At 39.4% G+C, this 27,955-nt stretch overlaps 1 protein-coding gene across 4 annotated transcripts in view; it reads left to right on the forward strand.

Moving 5' to 3' along the window:
- Nucleotides 1–1,287: 1,287 nt before the first annotated feature.
- helz (helicase with zinc finger) overlaps nt 1,288–27,955 on the forward strand; it is a 302,830-nt gene continuing 276,162 nt past the window's right edge. For all 4 annotated transcript variants that reach the window (XM_073026388.1, XM_073026389.1, XM_073026390.1 and 1 more), the window contains exon 1: nt 1,288–1,374. The gene's annotated coding sequence lies outside the window, so the exon portion shown is untranslated. The remainder of the gene's footprint in view (nt 1,375–27,955) is intronic.

Raw genomic sequence — 27,955 nt, forward strand, 5'->3', positions numbered from 1 at the left:
TGAGTTATGGGAATGCTATGTTAGCACCAGAAACGTGGCGACACTTGCTGGCTGTCCAGTAGAATCCTTGTTGATTTGATTTGATGCAAACAATGCATTTTACTGCATGTTTCGATATACATGTTACAAATTAAAGCTGGTCTTTAAAAAAATTGATTATTTCAAAAGGAAAATAGGAAAAGAATAGGGTTGACTGGCTTGTTCCACTGAGAATGGCATGAACTCCATGGGCCTTCTTATGTGGTAATGTCAGTAATTTTATGAGATCTCTCGATCTGCATCATGAGTTGTCCCCTCACCAAATGCTGCTTCATCCTAGCTACTACTCACTCTCTCTGCATCTGGGTGATCCTTCTCAACCTTTAACTTCCTCAATAAATTCCTAGGAGTTATCATTTCGGAGGAACCTGTCCAGCACCTGGAACGTAAGTGCAATTACGAAGAAAGTATGGCAGCGCCTCAACTTCCTTAGGAGTTTGCAAAGATTTGGCATGATATCTGAAACTTTGACAAACTTCTACAGATGTACAACAGAGAGTATATTGACTGGCTGCATCAAACTGAGTATGGAAACACCAATGCCTCTGAATGAAACATCCTACAAAGAGTAGTGGCTATGGCCCAGTCCAACACAGGTAAAGCCCTCCCCACCATTGAGCACATCTACAGTGGAGTGTTGCCCCAGGAAATCAGCATCCATCATCAGTGATCCTCACCACCCAGGCCATGCTCTCTTCTTGCTGCTGCCATCAGGAAGAAGGTACAGGAGCCTCAGGACCTACATCACCAGGTCCAGGAACAGTTATTACCCCTTAACCATCAGGCTCTTGAACGAAAGGAGATAACTTCACTTGCCTCATCCCCGAAATGTTCCCACAACCTTTTGACTCACTTTGAAGGGCTCTTCATCACATGTTCTCCATACTTATTGCTGATTTATTCATTTGTTATTATTTCTTTCTTTTTGTATTTGCATTTTGTTGTCTTTTGTGCACTGGTTGAACCCAAGATGGTGCAATCTTCACTGAGACTATTATGGTTATTATTCTACCGAGTATGCCCGCAAAATAATTAATCTCAGGGTTGTATATGATGACATATATATACTTGGATAATAAATTTACTCTGAACCTTCCAGATGTTGCTCCTCCCGTTATGGAAACCTCTCCACCCTGCATTTGACACCCAGGTGTTAACACCTCTGCACTCCTACCTGTTCAAAACCCATCTCCCCTACCGTCCGGGGGGGAGGGAAGAGGCGGCGGCGCATGCGCAGTGCCAGGCGAAGGAGGCGTGACCGAAGGTCAATTACCCACAATGCCGTTGGGGGACGCTGACAAGTGGATCCAAGATGGCGCAAAAGTGAAGGGGAAGGTAGGTGCGGAGTTGTGTCCAATTACGCCGGCCCGGTGCTCGCTACTCTCCCGCCGCCGCCGGGAAGACACGCGAGGGGTGTCGGAGGGGCAGTAGCGAGGCGCGGGGAGGCGGCCCGCCACCACCTGGTGGGCGGGCGGCAGCTGTCAGTCTGTTGTTGTTTGAACGGGAGGCGGGGGATGGGGGCAGCGGGGTGGCCGCCGTCTGAATCCCAGACCCGGTTCCGCAGGCCCGGGAGCCGCCAGCGCCGACTTGCCCGGCCTCGGAGTCATCTCAGTCTCTGCAACTGTCCGCTCTCCGCCTGTCTCGGCCAGAGTGTGTAATGTGTAAACAAGAGGGGGAGGGGGCGGTGGGAGTCAATGCAGGCACCTAAGGGTAGGAGTGGGTGTAGAATGAGAGCCAGGGTTAGGACTGTGTCTGTGGGCTGAAGGGGAGAGAGCAGGAGGAAGTCATACTCGTTAATCTGTGAGTCTGATAATGGGAACATTGCTTGTTTACAACTGGAACACACCATTAATACTCCACACTTATCAAGTTCGTTACCAAAGAATAATAACTTTATGGCATGTAAATGACACTTATGTAAATTAGGTTTTCCCACAGTAGTCTTGTGCCACACTCAACGTTTCAAGATCAGCTTTCCCTCAGATTTCTGAATGGTACAGAACACTACCTTGTTATTTGTGTTTTACACTCTTCATTTGTTTTTGTAAATTGTTATTTTTGTCTTGTCCTGTCCTGCTGCTGTAAAACAACACATTTTAATGATGTATGTCAATGGTAATAAACCTGATTTTAACACTGATGATTCTATTTTGCTTAACCTGATTTGCCACCCTGTTCTCCCATTTAAGAAATAGCTCTTCCTTAAGTTCTTTTCTGGCTCTTCGTGCAGGCACAGAACAACATGTGGCTTGCACACTTGTTCTGAGTAGGAATCCATTACCAATTCTATCACATCACCACTGATAGAGTCCAACAGTAACTTGTCAAGTAACTAACCTGATGATTGCAATCAGCATTGAGAAAATGTTCTTGACCTTGCTGTCTACCTACACTGCACTTTGTCTGCAACCTTACACTTTATTCTGTACTTTTCCCTTGGTCTGCCTCAGTACACAGTTGTAACAAATTGATCTGTATGGCCAGTCGGCAAGACATGTTTTACTGAATCTCAGTACATGTGAAAATAATAAACCAATCGATCAATACATTTGTGTTTCTTTTCACATTTTTAAACAAGATGTCTCTTTGTTAATCTTCAAATATATTAATGCTTTTTTAGATCTAACAGTGCAAATCTTGAATTTCTATTGATTTTGCCCTGCCTCCCACATATCTGAGTGAGTGACATTATTTATTTTAAGCACTTAAAATTGCATGCTGCCAACTTGGTGAAATTGGTTTATTATTGCCACACACACTGGGATACAGTTAAAAAAAATCTGTATTGCATGCCATTTCTACACATTTCATCACCGAACTTTGAGGTAATACAGTGATAAGGGAAAAGCAACAACAGAATGCAGAATGAAGTGTTACAGTTACAGAGAAAGTGCAGTCCAAGCAAACAAGAAAGTGCAAGGCCACATTGAGGTAGATTTTGAAACGAGTTACGTTCAGTGGTCTTCTAACAGTGAGATAGATTGAACCAGGTTTTTGTATCTTCTGTCCAGTAAACAGGAGGTGGGGTGGTAGAAGAGAGAATGCCTAATTATTTTTCCCAGCCATTTTGTTGATGATTTTGCACATATTTTCAAACAGTTGAAAGGACTTGATGTTTAGAAGTTGGGGCTGTGTGTTTACACTCTGTGAACTTGTGCTTCTCCTTCACTTCTCCAGCATTCCTGTTTTCTTCTATTACATCTCTGCCTTTTGACCCTGCATTTGACTACATTATATTCTGGTTGCCATCACTTTGAAATATTATAAATGTCTTTTTTTTACATAATGCTTGGGAATAGTGTATGTTACATAAATATTTTAATATGCTGGGTGCAATAATTTGATAAGGACTAATTTTTAACAAATTCATTATTTCTGCTGCTTTGGTTGTCCCCAAGTGCGAGAGTCCTTTGCTTCTGACCACTGCAAGCAGTCTTTATTAGTTGTATTTGTGGAAGTGCCTCCAAATGTTTGCCTGCTCAGTGATTTAATGGGTATTCATAACTCATGTAAGAGTAGAACCTTAGTGTTTTGTTCATGTCCATAAGAGGAACCATTTGCAGCTTGTAAAACAGATGTTTGAACTGTGCTCTCCACCTGTGTGCAGGTGAAGTAACTCAGTGCTTTTGAAATTGGCTCTTTAACCAGTTACTGGGGAAGTGTGTTTGTGGTTGATGTTGAATTTTTGTCTTCCTGTTTCTTCATTTCCCCACTGATCCTTTCCTGGCAAAAAACTGATTTCTGTTAGCTTGCTTTCATGACATGCAATTAAGCCCATGAATCAGCATCATATTACTCTGACATTACATTGGTGCTCCACTGTACTTGCTGTTGCTAAACTGAAGAATTATTGAGGCCAATTATAATGTACTCATCTGCCACCTCAGCTGGGACCATAATTGAGAATGATTATCTTACTGTGTTGGGTTTGGGACGGTTTCATGTTGTGTATTCATTGACGCACTGGTCAATAAATTGCTTAATTTGTTCATGATTTGTGCCTGTACATTTCTCCTGGAGCACCTGTACCTTGTCATTGCCTCCACCCTCCTAGCTCCTCATCCCTTATCCTCTGCTCAAAACTATCAAAGGTGGTTTTTCTTTGATCATGTCATCACTCCCAGAGCTACACTTGACTATTTTCTCCTTGTGTTCTGTCCATTTTTGTGGGGAGAGGAGAGAAATCAGAAATCACAGCCCCATGAAGTGATCTGAGAACTCCAATACTATATCGTTTTAACCTCAGTGTCCCTTGTGCTGAAGCTCAACACATTTACTCTCCACACTCAAAATAGTTGGAATCAAGAAGCAGAATTCGTGTAATATTAATTAAATTTATTCTTTGTTGCCAATTTAGTGATTAGTAAGAGATGATCAGCAAAATGGTAAATGAAGCCTAAGCTAGTGACGTTTTCTCTAGAATGCATTAAATGTAAAGATGTTCAATGGGACATATTTCTGTGTTGCACTTTGTTTGACTTTCACCATGATAGGGAGGGGGAACAAAAACTATATGGAAGATGATTAAAATATCAAGTTAGCTAAAACCTTAAATTTAACTGATCTTTGTAAATTTGTATGGTATGCCTCTTAATTTAAGAAACACAACCTGTAACTCTTGATTTTGTTTTAAGTATGACTATGAACATTTGTGATTCAGATATTGGAAATAGTCTATTTTGTCTTGTAAGCAACAGGGTACCATAGCTTTAGATTGCTGCCTCATTTCTGATGTAAGATGGTACAAAAAATGAGAACATATTCAGATTGCACATTGGGAGCATCCAAGGTCAAATATGAAATTGAGATATCTGCCCCAAAATTCAGCCACATAGTAGCTTTTACTTTTGTGCTTTTCAACCAATGCTGGCCTCAATTATCAGCTTAATCAACACCTTGACTATTTACTGTCATGTATTCCAGCCATGTTTTCTATCAAAATATCTGCTTTGTTAATTTGGCAACTTGAGAATTTCCCATTGACAACCACGTCAACAGTTTTGAAGGCTTTTGGCTTTGAAATTCCCTGCCTTAAATTTCCCCTCTTCAAGACAGTTTTTAATTCCTGTTCTCTTTAAACATTTGACCTCACATTCAGTTCTAATACTTGCATGACTCTGCATCATTATTTTATTCAATGGCACACCTGAAAAGGTGAACTTGGGTGATTTGATTTGGAACAAGAATGGTGGGAAAATTTTTGATTGAGCGGTGGAAAGGTACATCCTTTTCCTCTTTGGAGAGAGATTGATAACTAAAGGTTAAAATCTGCTAATTGGTGGAAAGATTAGATGAGAATAAGGTATGTGCACCTAAACAGTACTGAGAGGCTGTAGCTCTCTTCTTGGAAGGCTGGTGGAAAGATGCTTGGATGATCAATGTTTTCTCCCAGACTGTGATTAAAGTGGCTCATTTGCTGGCTGGCTGGCATGATGCAGTTGCCCATCTTCTGTGCCTTATTCTCATTCTGTGAAGTACATCGGCATGTTTTGTTAGAGGTGCTGCGTAGATGGGAATAGTTGAAAAAGGATGAAGAAATTCTGTGCATACAGTGCAGGATGTATCCACATAATGCTTGGGAGGTGTTTTAACATGTGTATTTGTCAAGCCAGGTATAATTTCCTTGAGTTCAGTATTACTTTGTCATTGAGCAGGTGTTTTGAGCTCTCTGCAGTTTTACAGTGATTTGTGAATTTATTTTTACATGTGTATTTTCCCCAGTTTTCAAGTCAGAATTACAAAGTCTTTCTTTTCTCTACCACTTTCTATTCCTGCTTTCAATAGCTGCTGTTGTATTTTGCTTTTGTTCTTTGTGTCCTGTGTTTTGCAGTTCTACAGTTTCTCCTTTCCACATACTGTCTCCACCAAGATACCTCTTACCGCCATCTTCCATCTCCTCTTTATTTGTTCAATGCATTACAGCCAAGAAAGTACTCTCTGAAATTAGTGCAGGCTTTCTCTTGCAATGTCATTTGGCTTATAACACAAGTTTTCATTTGATTGTATGAACTTATTGTGGCAGTGAGCCATATAAAGCATGAAGCAGCATCAGGTTTTACTTGTACAATATAGTTTAAAAATTTTGTCCAGATAAAACCTATGAAAGAGGTTGAAATACTATTGGTTGAAAGTCTGGATACAGTGATGAAAATAATCTGAGGTGGACAAGCTTCATCCAGAAATGTAAACCGTATTGAAGTTTCTTGTTTTCTTTTCATTTTACCTGCATCATACAGTGTGGATTAATTACATTCAGGACAACACAGTAATTTTGCTATCACTTTGCAGAATACTACAAAGAGTGAAGAAATGGTAAAATGTTTAATAGTGCCCTTTTTAAAATCTGTGATGTTGTAGTATTTATTGTAAAAATGTATTAATGCTTTTGCCGCCACTTTTTACCTAATCTGTGCTTGCAACATTGAACCGCAGGAGTGTTCTTGATTATGCATTTGTGTTTTGTAATTGACTGAATTGTCAAATGTACAAGCATGTTGTCTTTTGAAGCTTATTTCCAAAACTTTTTTTCCTGAAAATTTTCTATTGATATTAGGCCTAAAACTAAGCATTACGAGGAAATGCTGAATAAACCTATAACATAGCTCTGGAATTCTCTCCCCAAAATTCTCTACTTATTTTATTAACACAGTTCTTAAAACTTGCTTCCTCAACAATGCTCTTCCTCAACCATCTCAAAAATGGTCTTGGTCATCTGCTTTCTTCATTAATTGGTCATCTTAATTAACTCTGATAATATTCGTTTGAATCATCTTGGGGGTGCATTAAATGCACTCTGTTAATGGTTGCCAAAGAGATTTTTTGTTGTTTCTCTATGTTCTTGGTAAATCGTGCATCTAAATTCAGTAACTGTTGCATTGGTAAATCTGATGAAAATGTTGAGACATTACTTATGGGTAATATTGTGTGAGTAGTTTAAGGGATTTGCCAAAGAGCAATAGCTGTAAAATTTGTTACATCCTTGTAGTATTGATTGATTTAGAGACACTGTACAGTAAAAGGCCCAATGTACAAATCCTGTCCAAATTCACCCATGTAACCTGTTAACTTACTAATCTGAACATCATTGGAATGAGGGAACACCTGGAGGGAACCCACATGGTCAAAGGGAGAATGTGCAAACTCCTTACATACAGCGGTGGAATTGAACCCAGGCTGCTGGTGCTGCAGTGGTATTACACCATCCTGTTGCCCCATCAATCTTGATTAAAATTGAAACATAATGTTTTCCTTGTGTAATTAAACTCCATCGTAGCTATTTTGATTGATTTCTGAATTGTCTTCTGGAAAAAAAAAATCCAGATTTCTCTTTGGAAGGCAGTGAATTGTAGAACTAGCACAAGAAGGACTCCTAAAGTTGAATAAGACATCTTTGTATAGTCTTGAAAAATCAGCTGCAGTAATTCTACTTTGGCCATCGGATTGAAAGCCACATGGACAATCCACATCCCTCTCCTGTAATATTACATTCAGGCTTCTATAATAAATAATGCACAGAAGTGAAGGACTACAAAAGGAATAACGTGTGTTGTTTTAAATTGTATGTCTAAAAGGTTAGCTTTCGGCAATCTCTGATTGTTCTTGAAATATGTGGGTGATGGTTTTGCAGATCAATTCTTAGCACTTTTGTGGATTATATACATAATACGATGCAGACAACTGGAAAGTAATAGAAAACCCCCTTGTCATACACAGTTTTCTGGAACTTCTAGTTTAGATTCTGTCTCAGAATGAAGTGGGACAAATATCCTTCTGTTGTGTGTATTGTATACATATGTCACAGTAGAAAAAAATGAGCTGATGGCAATCTGTTTATTCTAAGTTAATTTGCTGAAAAGCAAACTTAGCATCCTGACCCACCAAGAAGGATGCAAGGGAACATCACCGCCTACAGGTTCCTCTCCTTGTTGTGCACGACCCTGACTTGGATACTGGTCCTTCATCTTTGCTGGGGCTCATTATTGAGCTTGTGCAGTTTTATAGTAATGTGGTATTGTAAGTGTTCTAATTTGTTCTTTATTTCATTCAAGTACATAATTTGTTAGTCAGTAAACAGTAGTTTTTCTCTTTTATACGTTTGTAACTGTTTCTGTGAAACTTCAGCTAATTGCTGCAACCATTGAATTGGGCCAAAATGTACTGTTGATGTGTTCCAATTAACTGGAATCCATTGTACTAATATTTTGTTTGCTTTCCTCATTACTTTCTGGACCTACATACCTTAAAATCATCTTCCAGGAAACAAGGGTCAGAGTTCTGTAATCTGTTAGCTTTTTTATTATTTTTTTTGCAAAATGGCACTTTTTGTATTGCCCAGCATTTTGATCCATTTATTTGCACACTCACATATCTTATGTACCTTTTTGTAGACTATTTTGATGTTCACAATTTTGCATTCCTTCCAACTGTTATCAGAAAGTTTAGCAACCACATCTTAAGTTCCTTCATGTCAAATAAAATTTGCTGCCCAAGTATCAATCACTGTGGCATTTGTCACATTTTGCTAGCCAAAGAAAAATCCAATATCTTCCCTGTCTGTTTCCTGTTATCCAGCCGATCTGTCCACACCAATATATTATCTGCTTCACCATGAACTTCTTTTTTCTGTAATCATATTTGATGTGGTATGTTTAACCATAGAACATTTTACTTCAAAGAACTTCACTAAATTGATTAAACACATTTTCCTTTCATCTAAACCTTGTTGATATTTCCTGATTTCTTTGAATTTTTCCTCATTGCAGGGTCATACCTCTAATATTTTCTGACATTTTTGCCATGACAGATGTTTTGCTAACTGACTAATTCTGACTTGTCTCCCTTCCTTTTTGAATAATAATAATAATAATAATAATAATAATAGAAATATCCCTGAATCTAAGACATTTTGGAAAATTGAAACCAAAGTATTAGTTGTCATGTAAGACCTTTTTAAAGCCTCTTGAATAGAATCCCCAGCTCCCAGTTCGTTTCATTTTCGCCCATCATTGTAATTTTCCTAAACCTCTCTCTCTCCTCTCGCTCTCTCTCTCTCTCTCTCTCTCTCTTCCCCCCCTCCCTCTCCCCCTCCCTACCAAGGCTTGAATTACAGCTATTTCAGGGGTGTTTTTTGGCAGTTCATTTTTACTTGGCTCTGCTTTCACACCCTGATAATTGCTTTTATTTAAGTTTAAAATATTAGTCTGGGATCCATTTTGTTGTCCCTTGCATTAGGGTTCAGACATATTACTGCTTCTATGTTGCAGTGCCTTCACTGTAAGGTTGTTAATTCATCTTATTGAGCTGAACGATACCAGATCTAGTATTGCCTGCACTCTGCTTAGTTCCAGAAGCAAAACACTTCCAAACTCTTTCAGGCCCTTAGTCCACATGGATGCTTTAGTCTAAATATAGAATAATATTCCCCATAACATTACATTAATGTTTATTTTATCAGAAGATGGTCTAGTATAAAGGTCAGCTTTGATATGATGTTGCTGAATCCAGGACTGCTTTCGTTGATATTGTGGGTTCAATGTCGTATGAAAAAGTATTGCTTTTGGCTTGGGAACGAAGGGGGTAAATTAATTGATGTGACAGCCTCAAAAGTTTAGAAATTATGAGCCCAAAATATGAGATTCTGCAAGTTGGGTTGGGCCCTTTGGGTTCACTCCACAATTTAGTCAGTGTTGCTTTCCTATGCTAATCCTTAATATCTAAAAATCTATTTATCTGTCTTAAGTATATGTAGTAACTGAGCTCTGCAGCTCCATTGGATAGAGAATTCCAAAGATTTACTCTCCGTTTGGAGAGTTAGTATTTACGTCTGTCCTCAGTTGCCCCTTATTTTTAGAATGTTGGCATTGATCCAAGGTATCTCAGCCAGGGAAAACATCAATTCTCCATGAGCCTTATAAACTGTAATAATAATCATATATGTTTCAATGAAATTGCTTTTGAAAAGGCCTACTTAGCTTGATCTCTGCTCATGGGACAGTCCCAGAAAAGCAATCATGTTGATAATTTTTAGACTTGGTCTATTCCAAGTTTATTTCTAAGGTTTAGAGACTCGACCTGTATGTGAAACCTCATACCAGAGGGGACAGCTTCAACAAAGAAGGATGCCTCCTTACAACAGAGATGTGGAGAAATTACTTTAGCCAGAGGGTGGTGAATCTGTTCAAAGTTCAAATATGTCATCCAAGATTCATTTTCTTGTAGGTATTCAGCATAGATAGAAAAAATCACCATAGAATTAATGAAAAAGCACACATGACAGGCAAACAACCAATGTGCAAAAGACAACAAACTGCAAATACAAAAAGAAAATAATAAATAAGCAATCAATATTGAAAACATGAGTTGTAGTGTTTTTAAAGTGAGTCCATAGGTTATGGATTCAGTTCATTGTTGGGATATTTGAAGTTATTCCTACTGGTCCAAGAGCCTGATGGTTGAACATGGTAGTGTGGGACTGAGTCTCCTATACCTCCTTTCTGATGACAGTACTGATAAGAAAGCATGGCTGTGGTATTCATTGCCAAAGATAGCAGAGGAGGCCAAGTTATTGGGTATATTTAAAATGGAAGTTAATAGGTTCTTGATTAGTCAGGGAGTCAGAGGTTATGGGGAGAAGGCAGGAGAATGGGGTACAGAGGGAAAGTAAATCAATGATTGTTGGAGCACTTTTGATGGGCCGAATGGCCTAATTCTGCTCCTACAGTACGTTTTGTGGTCTAGTGTGCCTCAACCAGGTCCCAGTACAATTACGATAAGAGATATTTACTCTTTTACTCAAATCTCCTTGTAACAGAGTAAAATTCTGCTTGCCATTTCAATTGTTTGCTGTAGCCTGGATGTTCGCTTTCATTCATGCAAACAAATACTTCAATATAACACTTTTCAATCTCTTGACATTTAAATGTTAATGTTTTGCTTCTCTCAAAGTAGATGACTTCACATTTTGAGCAACACAAAATGCTAGAGGTACTCAGCAAGTCAGGACCATCTATGGAGGGAAATGCCTGGATGAGAGCAGTATGAGCAACTCTAAAGAAGTATGCCATTACTCTTCCACCAATGTATTGTTGACTATCTACTGAATGCATTTTTGTTTCTTGGCCAGGTTGCTCAAAAACATATTTTAAGGCGTGGTTGTGTGGGAATGTCACTTCCTGATGGTTCTTCTCCAAGTTCTGCACCATCTTGACTTGGATGCTGGTCCTTCATCTTTCCTGGGTTTCATTGTGGAGCTTCACCTTCTACAGTTCTATGGATAGACTTTCAGCAGAAGCACTTCACTAGGTCAAGAATGCAGCTCCCAACAACCTTTTGAGGGCACTTGAGATGGGCAACAAATGTTGGCAGCATCTATGGAGGGGAGTAAACTGTTGATATTTTGGGTTGAGATCCTTCATCGAGACTTCATATTTATGACTTAACTTCTTCCTATATTAACTTCATTTTGTCACTCTATCTATGATCCTCCTAAAGTGCATATATCTTCCTGCTGAAGAGTTTTGGCCTGAAACGTCGACTGTACTCTTTTCCATAGATGTTGCCTGGCCTGCTGAGTTCCTCCAGCATTTTGTGTGTGTTGTTTGGATTTCCAGCATCTGCAGATTTTCTCTCGTTTGTATCTTGTAACTTGGAATGTTACTCAGATTTGTATCATGGGCAAACATCCAGGTCTTTCTTGGTCCAGCCAACGAGATCATTAATTATAAACAGCGAACAGCATTTGCCCCGGTTTCTATCGCTGTGGTATTCCGCTGGTTAGCCTCCCAATTTGAAAAAAAGTTCAGTTAATCCCATTCATTGAATTGGTAAATTTGTTTATTATTATCACATGTACTGAAGTACAGTGGAAAAGCTTTGTTTTCCATGCTATCCTTATAGATAATTTCATTACAGCAATACTTCAAGTTAATACAAGGGAAAGCAATAACAGAATGCAGAATAACACACAGAATGCTAGTGGAAATCAGCAGATCAGGCAGTATTTATGGAAAGAAATAAACAGCTGACTTTTCGTTCCGGGACCCTCCAGTTCTCAGCTGACTGCAGAATTAAAATTAAAGTTACAGAGAAAATACAGCAGTCAATAATGATGCAAGGCCACATTGAGATACATTGTGAGGTCAAGAGTCCAGCCCAATCTTTTAATCAATCCATAATCAATACATTGGGCTCTTAGTTTGTTTAATAACCTCGTGGTTACTTCTTGAGGATTAAATACACCACATCAATAACTTTCCCCTTATCTATCCTGAAAATTACAGTTACAAATGAAAACTAATTTGTCAAATATAATTTCCTTTTAATAAGTTTATGTTGACTCTGGGAAATTGTTATGGTCTATGTTCCCTGTTACCACATCCTTTCAGATAGATTCCAGCATTTTCCCTTCTAGTGGTAACTGTTTCCTTGTCTCTCCTTTCTTAATTAATGACATTACTTTTGCTAAATTCTAATCTGTGAGAATTGTTCTTGGATGAATGGAAATTTGGAAGGCGGCAACCAATGTGTCCACTACCTCGTAATGCAATGCACGATAGCATAGCAGTTACCAGAACACTTTACAGCACCAGTGATTGGAAGATCAGGGTTCAGTTATCGTCACTGTCTGTAAGGAATTTGTACATTCTCCCTGTAACCATGTGGATTCCCCTCATATCCCAGAGACATACGGGTGAGGGTTAGTAAATTGTAGGCATGCTATGTTGCTGCCGAAAGCATGGCGTCACTTGCGAGCTGCCCGTGACACACCATTGGACAGTGTTGGTTGTTGATATGAATGATGCATTCTACTACATGCTTTGATGTACATTTGACAAATAAACCTCATCTTTCTTTCTTTTTTATTGCCATCACTTTAAATCCTTGAATCTTTCTTGCCTTTCATTCCCCTTTATTTCTCTAGTGTTATTTTTCATCAATATTATAATTTTTCAGATAATACACTTAAGACCTGTTGTTCAATATTTTAGGGAGATTTTTGCACTTGATATAGACAGATAATAGACTTAATAAGTACATTTCTCTGCCAGTTACATATTGACCAACATAATTTATCTTTGTGCCAGAAGATTGGAGAATAGCTAATGTTTTATTGTTTAAGAAAGGCTGTAAGAATGAGCCAGGAAGTGATAAGCCTGTGATCCTGACATAAGTAGTGGGAAATATTGGTAGATATTCTAAGCGACTGGATATTTAAGTATTTGGATAGACAGTGACCTATTAGGGATCGTCAACATGCCTGTGTGTGTGGCAGGTCTTGTCTAACTAATCTTTTAGAATTTTTCAAGAAAGTTACCAGATAAGTTGATGAAAGCAAGACAGTGGATGTTCTCTACATGAACTTTGACAAAGTCCCGCAAGGGAAGTTGGTCAAGAAGGTTCAGTCACTTGGCCTTCAAGATGGATTAGTACTTTGGATTAGAAGCCAGAGAGTGGTAGTAGATGAGGCTGACTGGAGGCTTTTGTTATATGATGTGCCACAAGGATCAGTGCTGGGTCCTTTATTGTTTGTCATCTATTTCAACAATCTGTATGATAACGTGGTAAACTGGACCAGAAAATTTGCAGATGACACCAAATTACAGGTGTAGTGGATAGTGAGGAAGACTATCAAAGTTCGCTTTAGGTTCTGGACCAGCCAGAAAAAAAGGTCTGAGAGATTTGGATAAGTGCATGGATAGGAGAGGTATGGAAAGCTATGGTCCAGATGCAGGTCAATGGGAGTTGGCAGCTTAATGATTCAGCATGGACTAGATGGGTAAAGGGCCTGTTTCTGCGCTGTAGTGTTCTATGACTCCAAGGGAACCACATTCGCTTCGGCTAGTTTTCTATTTATCTATAGAAACTTACAGGATGGTTTTATTCATTGTTGGATTAATCTGATATTGTAATTTTCCTTTTTTTCGATCCTCTGAAATTGGAATTTTTTTGCATTTCTCAGGCTTGGCAGGCTCTGGCAACATTGCAGTTCTTTTTATTTCATCTCTTTATCTATAACTTGTTACTGTGGTTAAACCACTTTTTGTTTTTATTCTAAACTACACATTATTTAAAAATTAAGTGTTATACTCTCATAATACACACAATGTTGAAGAACTCAGCAAGGCAGGAAGCCTGTGTGGAGGGGAATAAACCTTTGACGTATCCTGATGAAAGGTCTTGGCCTGAAATATTCACTGTTTATTTCCCCTCCATTGATGCTGCCTGACTTGCCGCCAAAGTTTTGAGTGTGTTGCTTGTTCAAGATTTCTAGCATCTGCAGAATCTCTTGGGTCTGTAATTTGCACACTCTATGTACCTAAAGTTTACTGATTTATCCAATGCCTTAGATTGCTGTTGCTTGGGAATCTATAGACAAAACCCAATATTTTATTAATTACTTGCACCTGGACTGATGATTTGACTTTGGAAGATCCTTTGTACCCCATTGTTTTCAAAGATCTGAGTATATTTGTTTAATACAGTAATTTATTTAATAAAGTAAATAAATTTACTTTCTTTATTATCAAAGTTCATATAAGTCACCATATACAACCCTGAGGTTCATTTTCTTGTGGGCATGCCTGGTAAATCAAAGAAATACAATAGAATCAATGAAAGGTCACACCCAACAGGGCGGACAAACAACTAATGTACAAAAGACAGCAAACTGCAATTACAAAAGTAATCTTGAATATTTAATATCAGAAGTTCATAATGATTTGCAAGTTGTCATGATTTTTCAATTTGTGCCCTTAATTTGCTTCCTTTTTAAAATACCCATTCATCTAGATAAAAGGCCCTCAGTTTTCCCTTTTTACTGGTCTTCTACTTTGACTTGTATTGGAGTTATGTTCTATCCTTTGACTGTTTCAGCTATAGCCATCATCAATACTATCTCACTACCCTGCACGATTGCCTTGTGCCTTTCCTTCAATATTCTAAATTTTCTTTCCACTGTTTAACCCACTTGGACTCTGTCCCTCATAGATTTAATTTCTCTTTTCAAAGTTCAAAGTGAATTTATTATCAAAGTACATGTATATTGTGGGTGTTCACTGTAAATGTAAAGAAACACAATCGAATCAATGACAAACTACACACAAAGATGGATAAACTAGCAATGCAAAAAACTCTTGAACCAGTGCGGGTAACGTCACTCGACTTCACTTGCCTCATCAGTGAACTGTTCCCACAATGGACTCACTTTCAAGGACCCTTCATTTCATGTTCTCCAAATTTAGTGCTTATTTCTTTATTATTATTTCTTCTTTTGTGTTTGCACAGATTGTTGTCTTTTGCACATTGGTTGGTTGTCCACTCCATTGGGTGAGATGTTTCGTTGAATCTATTATGATTCTTGGATTTACTGAGTATACTTGCAAGAAAACTAATTTCAGGGTTGTGTAAGGTGACATATAGATATTTTGATAATAAATTTACTTTGAAATTTGAACTTTGAAGTTGTGTGTAAATTGCTAGTTTAGACCTTTCAAAAGTACATTTAAAAAGAATTTGCAGTCTGCAAATTGCAGCAATAATAAATCAGAAGTACATTTAGAAGTCTTTTTGAGCTGCTTGCAAAACGTCACTATGTATCGTCAGCATCAGCTTTCTTCAGTATTGGTACGAGAGCCCAAAGAGTAAAAATATATTTCCACCCCAGCCTGTAAGCTATGCAGTGTCTCTGATCTTACTTGCTCCGTGCTAGTTTGCAGGTAACTCTGATGGTAACCAAGAGACTATTACCTTTATGGTTTGGTTTATCATGTGGGAACTTGCGATTCAGTAGAACCTCTTCCTGGTCCTATCCAGATCAATGTTTTCCACAGGGATCACAGTAGCTGCATCTTTTTCCTTCCCACTCCCACAGCACTGGCTTTTGTGGATGTTGTACAGTTTAGCTCCTGAACTTGGTGAGGAGGTTTGAATGTTTAGAATGATTGATGAGGTGCCAATCCAGCAGGTTGCTTCATCATGAATGATGTTTCTCAAATAGTACACATATCTGAACTGTCAAGCTAGTCATAATTTTGTTTAATTAGCAATTTAGTACCAGGTTATTTTTATATTTCATTATTTAGTCTAATCTTCTCAGAAGCAATTTCAGATAGATGTATGTGGTGGGTTGCAATTTGGAATAACCTTCTTTTAAAATGGAGAAAAGCAAGTAAGAATTTTACCAGACAGATTACCTCAAACTCTTTCAGATTAAATTGCTTAACCAAAACTAATCAAGGTTTAAAAAAGATTACTGTTGTTATTTTTTTTAAAAACCTTTGTCCTTGGTCAACAAAGTCCACAGCATGTAGGTATTGTACACCACCCTGTGAAAACCTGCTACGCTTGAGCAGAATCCATGACATTTTACTCTCCGATTCCTCAAGTCCTGCATCAGTTCAGTAACTTTCATCAACCGGTTCTAACTGATAGGTACTGGTACTGGCCGATAGCTTGTTTGCCATTTTTTTTTTAGAACTATGCAGTTATCAATACTAAATGCTTAAAGGTTAAGAGAATATGCACTAAATAAAAATTAAACAAGTACATTGCTTTTAAAAAGCCTCATTTATCAGAGTTTGGTTAAACCAAATCAGCACTTCCTAACTTTGGAATGCCTTTTAAACATTAAGAACTGCAGATACTGGAAATCTAAATTATAAGCAGAAAATTCGGGGTTAGTGCTAATTTCTTTTCACAAATATTACTGACCTTCTGAGTGTAAACAATATTTTTATGTTTTCATTAATTTAGTGTGGTTAGTTGGATGAACATCTTTTCTAAAAGCGATGGAAATGTCAGATGTATAAAGTTTGTTGACACCCGCTTCAGTGTGGCAGAACTTAGCTGATTTTCTGCAAAGTCCTTGGTTGAGCATATTGTGGTAAATCAGAAGACCTTGAAGAAGATAGAGGTTGCCTTTCAGGTTTTGTAGTTAACAATCTTGTGTCCAACTCTTGTTCCATAGATGGCTGGTTTATCCATATGTCTGTATGCAACGCTAAATTCAGAAAGGCAGTCTTTGGATGTTTGTGTTCGCCCTTTTACCAATATGATGGGATTGGATTTGTATCTGGCAATCTTGGAAGCTTATTAATGTCAGTACTTTTCAAATGGAAAAATTTGAAGAAAAATTCAAACAGTTGCAAAATTTATATAGGTTCAGTTGTGTCAGTTTCATGCTGACTTCCTGTACTGTGTGTGTGGAGTGTGCACAGTCCACATACAAACCCCTGTGATGACATGGGTTTTCCCCTGGTGCTTTGGTTTTAACCCACGTCATGAAGAGGACTAATTGGCTGCTATATATTGTCCTGAGAGTAGGTGTGTGGCAGAATTAGAGGAGAGATGTGAGAGATAATATCATAAGGAAGTGAACAGACAATGGGGTCCCTCTGAGAAGTGGGCTAATTTGACTGGCTGAATGGTGCTGCTCCATGCTGTGGGAAGTATATGGAAAGAATCTTGAGGCATGTATTCAATAGCTGGCTTTTTATTCATTCATGATAAGGGTTTTAATTTTTTTTGTGATTTATTTTCAGTTTTCAGTTTAAACAAATGCAGCCTCTTCTCAGCTACTCCAGGTCTTTATTCCCTCAGTGGGAGTGAGCAAAATGAGCATATCTAAGAAGGCTGCTCATAACATAAGCAATGGGAGCCAGAGTAGGCCATCTGGCCCACCAAGCCTGTTCCATCTTTCAATAAGATCATGGGTAATCCAGCTGTGGACTCAACTTCAACTACCTGCCTTTACTCCATCACCCTTAGTTCCTCTATGGTGCAAAAAAAATCTATCTTAAATGTATTCAAAGAGGTCAGTCACCTCTCCAGCTTCCCTGGGTGGGGGATTCCACACGGATTCACTATGCTATAGGAAAAGCAGTTCCTTCTCATCTCTGAGCTAAGTCTGTTCCCCTGAATCATGAGGCTGTGTCCCCTAGTTCAATTCTCACCTACTAGTGGAGTTGTCTTTCCTGCCTCTGTCTTATCTATCCCTTTTATAATTTTGTATATTTCTATAAGATCACCTCTCAATCTTAAATCTAGTGAGTGTAGTCCCGTGCGCCTCAGTCTTGCCTCATGGGCTCACCTCCTCATCTCTGGAAGAAGTGAGTATGCGCACACACACGCATGCCCACCCGCCCGCTCACTCACCCAATCCCACACAGTTTCACTGTTGTTGATCCTGGCTACTAGAGTTGAAACAAGATCTCCTGAGGTTTCCAGTGTCCACCATGAGTACAGGATCCATGCTTCTTGGCCACACTGACCTCAGTAGATGGGAAAGGAAGGAGGAATGGAACAAGTGGGGACAGTGACTTCTTTACATTTCGGGCCATCTCTGACATCCCCAACCTCTCCCTTCATCCATCTCCCCCTAAGACAGTGGAACCATGGGGTAAGCTCCCCACCTCCCCTCCAATCCTGTGGGATCGGGGCAGGAAGTTTGAGTTGGGGGGTGGGTCTGCTGCTCTGTTCCTCCTTCCAACACCAATTGCAACTTGGGTTGGGCGCTAGGTGTTGATAGGGTGTCTGGCACAGAGGAGGTTATAGGTGCTGACTGAAGGGAACGAGGCGCCCAGTATGGATTCCAGCTGTATCACCGCATTTCACCGCAACATTGTGCTATGGACCTCCTCTTGCAGTATGTTGTGAAATGTTCTTTGGTTGTGAGGAGACCAGAGATACTTTTTTTCCCATTAAACCTGTCTGTACTGAGCTGTACTTGGTATTGTGGCAAATCCAGGCATTTCTCCCTCTCAGTTCATAATCTTAGTTCACATCCATCAAAGTTTTGACATAACACTATTTTCAATTTTATAATCTTCACCTGAAGATAGTAACTTGTGCTGCACTGGTGATCACAGCATCCTTCTGAATATTGGGTATGTTTTTTTTAGTAGTTAAACTTGGACTGTCTGAGTTCTTTTGGTAACTAGGGACGTCACTAGCTCATTATTCCCCCTTGTGATTCGAACAGATGTGCTGTATGTAGATCAAGAGTAGAAACATAGTTTTGTTTTCCTTTTCCGTAACCTTGACATTTCAAATTGATTGATTTGCTCAGCACCTTTGGTTTTCCTGCACAATAATACTTGCACCTCGGGTCAAAATCATCTAAACTGAACTTTCTGCTTCTTGCTTCACAATTGCACTTTTAGGTGTGTGGAACATTTTAGTAGATAGCTAATTGGTAAATGTCGGGTTGTTACTATAGACTGGCAGTTGCTTGCAAATCCCTTGCTCTTCCTCTGCAGATATTAGGTGGTTTTCAAGTAGACTTGACATTGAAATGCAGCAGCTGATGTACATCACATGTGCTGATGAGTCATGAAGTATGTACATTTGAAAAATGACGATACAAATTTCATTTAACTTTCGATTGATAATCATGCTTGATTAAACATTATAAAATTTCACCTTGCATTAACAAATTTAGAAAAAGAAAATACTTTCCTGGCACAACATTCTACTGAGAAAATACAATGCTGGGTACCATTTTTTATGTTGAGCTTACGGTCCCTTTGGCCAGATGTCCAGGCTACTATTTGTCCATAGCTGATGCATTTCTAATTCATCTAACCATTACTCTGACTTTAGATCTGTGAGTCCTTGATGTGAAAATATTGACTACACCATTTCACAATATAATTGCAATTTTTGTTCTCAAGTATTTAGTTATGATATCTTGAAGGGATGAAATATACCATAATAATCAAGTTTGTTTAGTTTAATTATTTTTATGTAAAATGTGTTTTGATGAATGCAGATGATGATCTTGTACTTGAGTGATGGCCTATACTGATGAAGCAAAAATTTGAACAACTCTGAGAGGGCAATGCAAACTCCCAATAGTTAGAATAAAACTCTAAATGGTCACCAGATTTTCAATGTTTAATTCTGAATTAAAGTTTGCTGTAATTTTTATTGATGGAGCTGTCCTTAAAAAAAAAAGTTACGACATGAGGGAGAGGAGGGGATGCTTCTATTTAGAATAAAAAGAGTTGCATCTGATCTGAGGAGTGCTTGACAGAGGCCATGAGTATTTAAGTTCCATTCCTTGAGTGTAAGCATCCTTTTTCAAACTGAACCTTAATACTTTTTTTTGCTAATCCCGCTCTCCTGAAGATTAAGTTACGCTTTGTTGGCATTAATAGCTGTGACCTTATTTTACCTCATTCCAAAAGTTTTACCATAATGCTTCAACGCAGTAAATTTTGCTGAGTTATTTGGAAATTGGCAATATGACAGACAAATCCATTCTTTTTTTTCCCCATCAGTATTTTTAGCAGGGACGTTGGACGGAACAAGCAAAAACACCAACTGTTCTTCATATTTCTCTCGCTTTAGAATAGAGTCCGAAGTTATATTCCCAGTTGACTATTATCAGCACTTGTAACTTTTTGAATCTGACTGTCTTATTGGTCTATCAGGCAGTGCATTTATACACTGAGGACCAGCATAATCACTTAATCAACACAAAACTTGGCGCACTTTCTGTCATGAATGCACTTTTAGATACACAGTGGTGTTTTGGTAGATTAAGAGATAGCTAAATTCAGATTCACATTTGGTTTGTGCATGGTAGCTATACACACTCTGCAGCTTTTATATAAGTAAATAATTTTCATCTTGAGAGATGAAAAAACTAAAATAAACTTAAGGGTATAACTGTAAGCTGTTTGAGGAAAGTATAGGATGATGTCAGAGCTAAGTTCTTTACACAGTGTGGGTCTGTGGAATGCCCTGCCAAGGGTGGTTTTAGAGGATTTAAGAAGTTCTTAGGCACATGGATGATAGAAAACTGGAGGGCTATGCAGGAGGGAGAGGTTTGATTGATTTTAGAGTAGGTTAAAAGTTCAGCACCACATCACGGACCAAAGGACCTGCACTTGCTGTAGCTTTCTCTGTGTTGGATCCAGTTTCTTGAACAGACCAGGTGTTGGCTTTCGTCCCACAGCCCCCAATGATTCTCGCTATGGCAGTCTAACACCTACTTCATGCCTTAAAAAAAAATGGTAACCTGCCTCAATGACTATCATCCAGTTGCAATCAGTGGTGGAGAGGGTCAGCAACTTTAAATTCCTTGGTGTTAATCATTTCAGAGTATCTGTCCTGGATCCAGCAAGTAAATGCCATTATGAAGGAAGTACAGCAGTGACTACTTTCTTAGAAGTTTGTAAAGATTTGATGTTCAATCTAAAACTTCGATAAACTTTTGTAGATGTGTAGTGGAAAGTATATCAACTGGTTACATCACGGTCTGGTATGGAGATACCAATGCCCTTGAATGGACAAGGGTATATACACTGAATGCCTGTTGTATATGGTGATATATATGTACTTTCATAATAAGATTGCTTTGAACTTTAAATTTTATAGTTTAGGGACAAGTTCAAAAAAGTATAGGTAAATTTATTATCAAAGTACATATATGTCACCATATAAAAACCTGAGATTCATTTTCTTTCAGGCATACTCAATAAATCTGTAGGATAATAACTATAACAGAATCAATGAAAGACTGCACCTACTTGGGCATTCAACCAGTGTCAAAAGACAACAAACTGTGCAAATACAAAAAGAAAGAAATAGTAATAATAGATAAATAAATAATAAATATCAGGAACATGAACCTTAAAAGTGAGTCCATTGGTTGTGGGAACACTTCAATGATGAGGTGAATGAAATTATCCCCTTTGGTTCAGGAGCCTGATGGTTGAGAGTCAGTAACTGTTCCTGAACCTGGTGGTGAGAGGCCTGAGGCTCCTGCACCTTCTTCCTGATGGCAGTGGTGAGAAGAGAGGATGTCCTGGCTTATGGGGGTCCCTAATGATGGATGCTACTTTGCTGCGACAATATTTCATGTAGATGTGCTCAATGATATGGTTGCAAACAAAGTGGTTTTGAAGAAAGGAACACTGGCATTTTATTTTAGTTTTTATTTGTATGGTTTATTTCTTTTTTAGTTTCTTAAGATCTATATTTAATATACAATGATCTCATGACTCATTCATTCCAGGCTGTGGCTGTGGACAGCTGCAGATTACCTTTGAATATGCTAGTGTGTATTCTCTGTATATTCTCAGGCAGGTGGGGCATGTCACCCTTGGATGGCAGCCCGTTTGGGAGACAAAAAGCTCTGATTTTAAACCCCCGCTGCCTTGCAGCCGTACCCACCCATGAGAAAGGCTTCAGGAGTAAACCCTGAGAAAGAAATCTAAAACCGGGGTCCCTAAGGTAGTTTGATTTTGTTTACAACCTTTCTCTGGCAGTTTCTGTGACGACACTGGCGTCAAGCTGTACTAGCACTTGTCCTTGCCTTGGACTACATCAGTGATGTGAAGAGAGGGAACCCGTTGCATGGGCAACAGTCAGTTCTTCAAATCTTCCTGCCCAGGCTTGTGCCCTGGAGAGTGCACAGTCCACCAGAGGTGCAAACCCATGATCCCCTGGGATCGACGGCTACCTAATAAATAAAAATTAAAATGCTATTCTCTGTATTCTTGTCGTCTTGGGAATGATTTCAGTTGACAGATGTTTATTCACATGGGAATAAGAGTTAAAAAGCACTTGACCCTGTCTTTACCCTGATACAATAAGAGAAGGAGCCTGCCAAGTTGTAATATACTGGAACTGTGGTTGCTGATAGAAGGAAAGCAAACAAGAAAATCTTGGTTTTATGAAGCACCTTTAATAAGCATAAGATGTCCCAAAGCAGTTTATAGTCAAGGTCCTACAAACTGCTGAGATCATCTGATGTACTGATTACATTTGGGACTGTAAATCTTGGATTTTACCACAGTGAACTGAGGCCATGTCAATTGAAACAGGATTAGTTTTCTTTGATGCTCTGTCATATGGGATTATATGTAGAAATTGTTTACACTGTGTTTTGCACTCACAATGTAACAAACAATAGTATCTTTTTTCTATTTCTATTTCAATGCCGTGTCAAGTTCAAATCCAAGTTTATTGTCATTTCAACTGTTCATGTGTATACTGCCAAATGACAACGTTCCTCCAGACCGATGTGCACACATATAATTCACACATAACACAAAGTAATATTACCACAAATTAATTTACAAATAATAAGGTGGATTTATGTCGCAGGTCAAAAAGGAAACGGTGTAATGCTACTGGTGATTCTTATGTGATGGGACCTGGATGTGGCATGGAGTTCAGTCGTCTCATGGCCTGGGGGAAGAAGCTATTTACCCTCATAGCTATTTAGTCAATGCAAGGGTAAAAACTCCCTGATGGGAGTAATACACAGGCTACCAAATATGGGCTACATATTACAAAGGAAGCACAAAAACCATGTAAAAAGGCAGTGTTGTGATTATCATGGGGGATTGCAACAGCAGATTGTGAAAATCTGGTTGGTGCTGGATCCCAATAGAGGGAACTTGTAGAATGCCAACAAGGTGGCTTTTAGAGCAACTTGTGGTTGAGCCCACTAGGGGAACAGCAGTTAGATAGATAGATAGATAGATAGATACTTTATTCATCCCCATGGGGAAATTCAACTTTTTTCCATTGTCCCATACACTTGTTGTAGCAAAACTAATTACATACAATACTTAACTCAGTAAAAAATATGATATGCATCTAAATCACTATCTCAAAAAGCATTAATAATAGCTTTTAAAAAGTTCTTAAGTCCTGGCGGTAGAATTGTAAAGCCTAATGGCATTGGGGAGTATTGACCTCTTCATCCTGTCTGAGGAGCATTGCATCGATAGTAACCTGTCACTGAAACTGCTTCTCTGTCTCTGGATGGTGCTATGTAGAGGATGTTCAGAGTTATCCATAATTGACCGTAGCCTACTCAGCGCCCTTCGCTCAGCTACCGATGTTAAACTCTCCAGTACTTTGCCCACGACAGAGCCCGCCTTCCTTACCAGCTTATTAAGACGTGAGGCGTCCCTCTTCTTAATGCTTCCTCCCCAACATGCCACCACAAAGAAGAGGGCGCTCTCCACAACTGACCTATAGAATATCTTCAGCATCTCACTACAGACATTGAATGACGCCAACCTTCTTAGGAAGTACAGTCGACTCTGTGCCTTCCTGCACAAGGCATCTGTGTTGGCAGTCCAGTCTAGCTTCTCGTCTAACTGTACTCCCAGATACTTGTAGGTCTTAACCTGCTCCACACATTCTCCAGTTCAGGATTGTGTTAATGTAACAGCATAGATTTGAGTAAAAAGCTTAAGATAAAGAACCCTTAGGAGCTTGAGGGCATTACCAGAAGTTTGAGAAATTGATGTTCATGCCATCAGCTTGGAGGTTACCCAAATAGAATATAAGATGCTGTTCCTCCAACGTAAGTGTGGCCTTATCATGACAGTGCAGGAGACTATGGAGGGACATATGGGAATGAGAAGTGGAATTAAAATGGGTGGCCACTGGGAGATCCCGCTTGTTCTGGTGGATGGAGCGCAGGTGCTTGACGAAGTGGTCCCCCAATCTACGTCAGGTCTCACCCTACACCTCCTCCCTCGCTACCATTCAGGACTCTAAACAGTCCTTCCAGGTGAGGCGCCACTTCACCTGTGAGTTTATTGGGGTTATCTGTTGTGTTCAGTGCTCGCGGTGTGGTCTCTTGTATATCGGTGAGGCCACACTTAGATTGGAGGAACAACATTTGGGTAGCCTCCAGCCTGATGGCATGAACATCGATTTCTCAAACTTACAGTAATGCCCCCCTCCCACCCCATTCACTATTTCTTATCCCCTCTCCCTCTCTCACATTTCCCTTGCCCACCCATCGCCCCCCTCTGGTGCTCCTCACTCCCCTTTTCTTTCTTCCATGGCCTTCTGTCTCTTTCATTAATCAACTTCCCAGCGCTTTATCTCATTCTTCCCCCTCCAGGTTTCACCTATCACCTTGTGTTTCTCTCCTCTCTCCCCACCTTTGAAATTACTCCTCAGCATTTTTGTTTCTCCAGTCCTGCCAAAGTAATTTGGCCTGAAACGTTGACTTTACTTTTTTCCATAGATGCTGCCTGGCCTGCTGAGTTCCTCCAGCATTTTGTGTGTGTTGCTTAGGAGGCAGTAATCATAATATGACAGAATTCACCCTGCAGTTCGAAGAGGAGAATATAAAATTGAACCTATCAGTATTACAGTGGAGTAAGTGGAAATACAGATGCACGAGAAAGGAGCTGGCCTGGCCAAAGTTAATTGGAAAGGTGCTCTATCAGGGATAATGGCAGAACAGCAGTGGCTGGTATTCATGGGGGAAATTTGGAAGGTGTAGGAAAGATGTCTCCCAAAGATGAAGAAATATTGTAAAGGGAGGATGAGGCGACCATGATTGGCAAGGGAAGTCAAAGACAGCATGAAAGCAAAAGAGATGGCATATAATTAACAAAAATTAATGGAAAGTTTTTAAAAAACCAACAGAAGGCAACTAAAAAAGCCACCGAGAAAGAAAAGGTGAAATATGAGGGGAAGCTAGCTAATAATAAAAAAGAGGATACAAAAACTTTTTACAGAGATATTAAAGAGTAAAAAAGAGACGAGATTTGATATCGGACTGCTGGAAAATGACACCTGGGAGGTGGTAAAGGGGGCAAAAAAAATGGTAGAGGAACTTAACCAGTGTTTTGGGTCATAGAAACATAGAAAACCTACAACACAATACAGGCCCTTCGGCCTACAAAGTTGTGCCAAATATGTCCCTACTTTAGAAATTACTAAGTTTACCCGTAGCCCTCTATTTTTCTAAGATCCACGTACCTATTCAAAAGTCTCTTAAAATACCCTATTATTATCCACCTTCACCACCGTTGCTGGCTGCCCATTCCATGCACTCACCACTCTCTGTGTTTAAAAAAAAACTTACCCCTGACATTTCCTCTGTACCAACTCCCCAGCACCAGAACTGAGCACAGTACTCCAAGTGGGGTCTGACTAGGGTCCTATATAGCTGCAACGTTATGTCTCAGCTCCTAAATTCAATTCCATGATTAATGAAGGCTAATGCACAGTATGCCTTCGTAACCACAGAGTCAACCTGTGCAGCTGCTTTGAGCGTCCTGTGGACTTGGACCCCAAGATCCCTCTGATCCTCCACACTGTAGAAAAGACTAACAATGCCAGAAATGTAAGAGCGTCGGGGCAGAACTGGGTGTCATGGCTAGTACCAGGGAGAAGGTGCTTGAGAAGATGAAAAGCCTGAAGGTAAATAAAGTCACCTGGACCAGATGGACTACACCCCAGGGTTCTGAAAGAGGTGGCTGAAGAGATTGTGGAGACATTAGTAATGATCTTCCAAGAATGACGAGACTGTGAAGCAGTTCCTGAGGACTGGAAAATTGCAAATGTCACTTCACTCTTTAAGAAGGGAGGAAGGCAGAAGAAAGGAAATTGTAGGCCAGTTTGCCTGATTTCAGTAGTTGGAAATATGTTGGAGTCTATTATTAAGGATGAGGCTTCTGGGTACTTGGAGGCACATGATAAAATAGGCCAAAGCCAGCATGGTTTTCTAAAGGGGAAATCTTGCTGACAGATCTGTTGGAATTCTGTAACAGGGAGGATAGACAAAGGAGAGTCAGTATGTTTATTTGGAATTTCAGAAGGCATTTATCAAGGTGTTGCACGTGAAGTTACTTAACACAATAAGAACCCATGGTTTTACAGGAAAGGTACTAGTGTGGATAGAAGATTGGCTGACTGGCATCAGGCAAAGCTGGGAATAAAGTGGACCTTTTCTGGTTGGCTACTGGTGAGTAGTGGTGTTCCGCAGGGGTTGGTGTTGGAACTACTTCTTTTCACACTATATGTTAATGATTTTGATGAAGGATTTGATGGCTTGGTGGCCAAGTTTACAGATGATATGAAGACAGGTGTAGGGGTGGGTAGTGTTGTGGAAGCAGGTTGTCTGTAGAAGGTTTTGGACATATTGGAGGAATGGGCAAAGAAATGGCAGATGGAATATAATGTAGGGAAGTACATAGTCATTCACTTTGGCAGAAGGAATAAAGTTGTGAACTATTTTGTAAATAGTTTGAAAATTCAAAAATTAGAGGTGCATAGGGACTTGGGAGTCCTCATGCAGACTTCCCTAAAGGTTAACTTGCAGGTTGAATCGGTGGTAAGGAAAGCAAATGCAATATTAGCATTCATTTCAAGACGTCTAGAATATAAGAGCAGGGATGTGATTCTGAGGCTTTATAAGGCACTGGTCAGAAGGCACTTGGTGTATTGTGAACAGTTTTGGGCTCCTTATTTAAGAAAGGATATACTGGCATTGAAGAGTGTCCAGAGGAGGTTCACGAGAATGATCCCAGGAAAGAAAGGGTAAACAAATTAGTGTTTGATGGCTCTGGGCCTGTACTTGCTGAGTTCAGAAGAATGAAGGGGAATTTGTTCAAATACTGAAAAGTCTGGTAGAGAGGATGTTTCCTGTTGTAGGCATCTAGGACCAGAGGGCACAGCTTCAGAATTGAGGAATGTCCATTTAGAACAGAGATAAGGAAAAATTTCTTTAGCTAGGGGGTGGTGAATCTGTGCAATTCTTTGCCACAGACGGCTGTGCAGACAATGTCATTGGTTATGTTTAAGGTGGGGGTTGATCGTTTCAGAGGGAAATAAATCAGCCACAATGGAAATATGGAGTATACTCTCCATGGGCTGAATGGCCTAATTTGGCTCCTGTGTCTTATGGTCTTATGATGAGAGTAAATTAAGCTTTAGCTGGAATAGATTTCAATCAATTGAGAAATATCTCTTAAAGGGTGGAGATGGTTACTGCAGAAAGATATACTAAATATTTTTATAACAATGATATACAAGCTGTTCCACATTATAAATGATCACTTTATTTCCCACGAGTTGTATGTTTTTCAGTCGTTGGGATGTAAAAACAGCAGGAAACCCAGACAGCAGTGGCTTTTACACCAGTCTC

Source organism: Hemitrygon akajei, chromosome 22 (assembly GCF_048418815.1).
Source record: "Hemitrygon akajei chromosome 22, sHemAka1.3, whole genome shotgun sequence".
Taxonomy (NCBI): Eukaryota; Metazoa; Chordata; class Chondrichthyes; order Myliobatiformes; family Dasyatidae; genus Hemitrygon; species Hemitrygon akajei.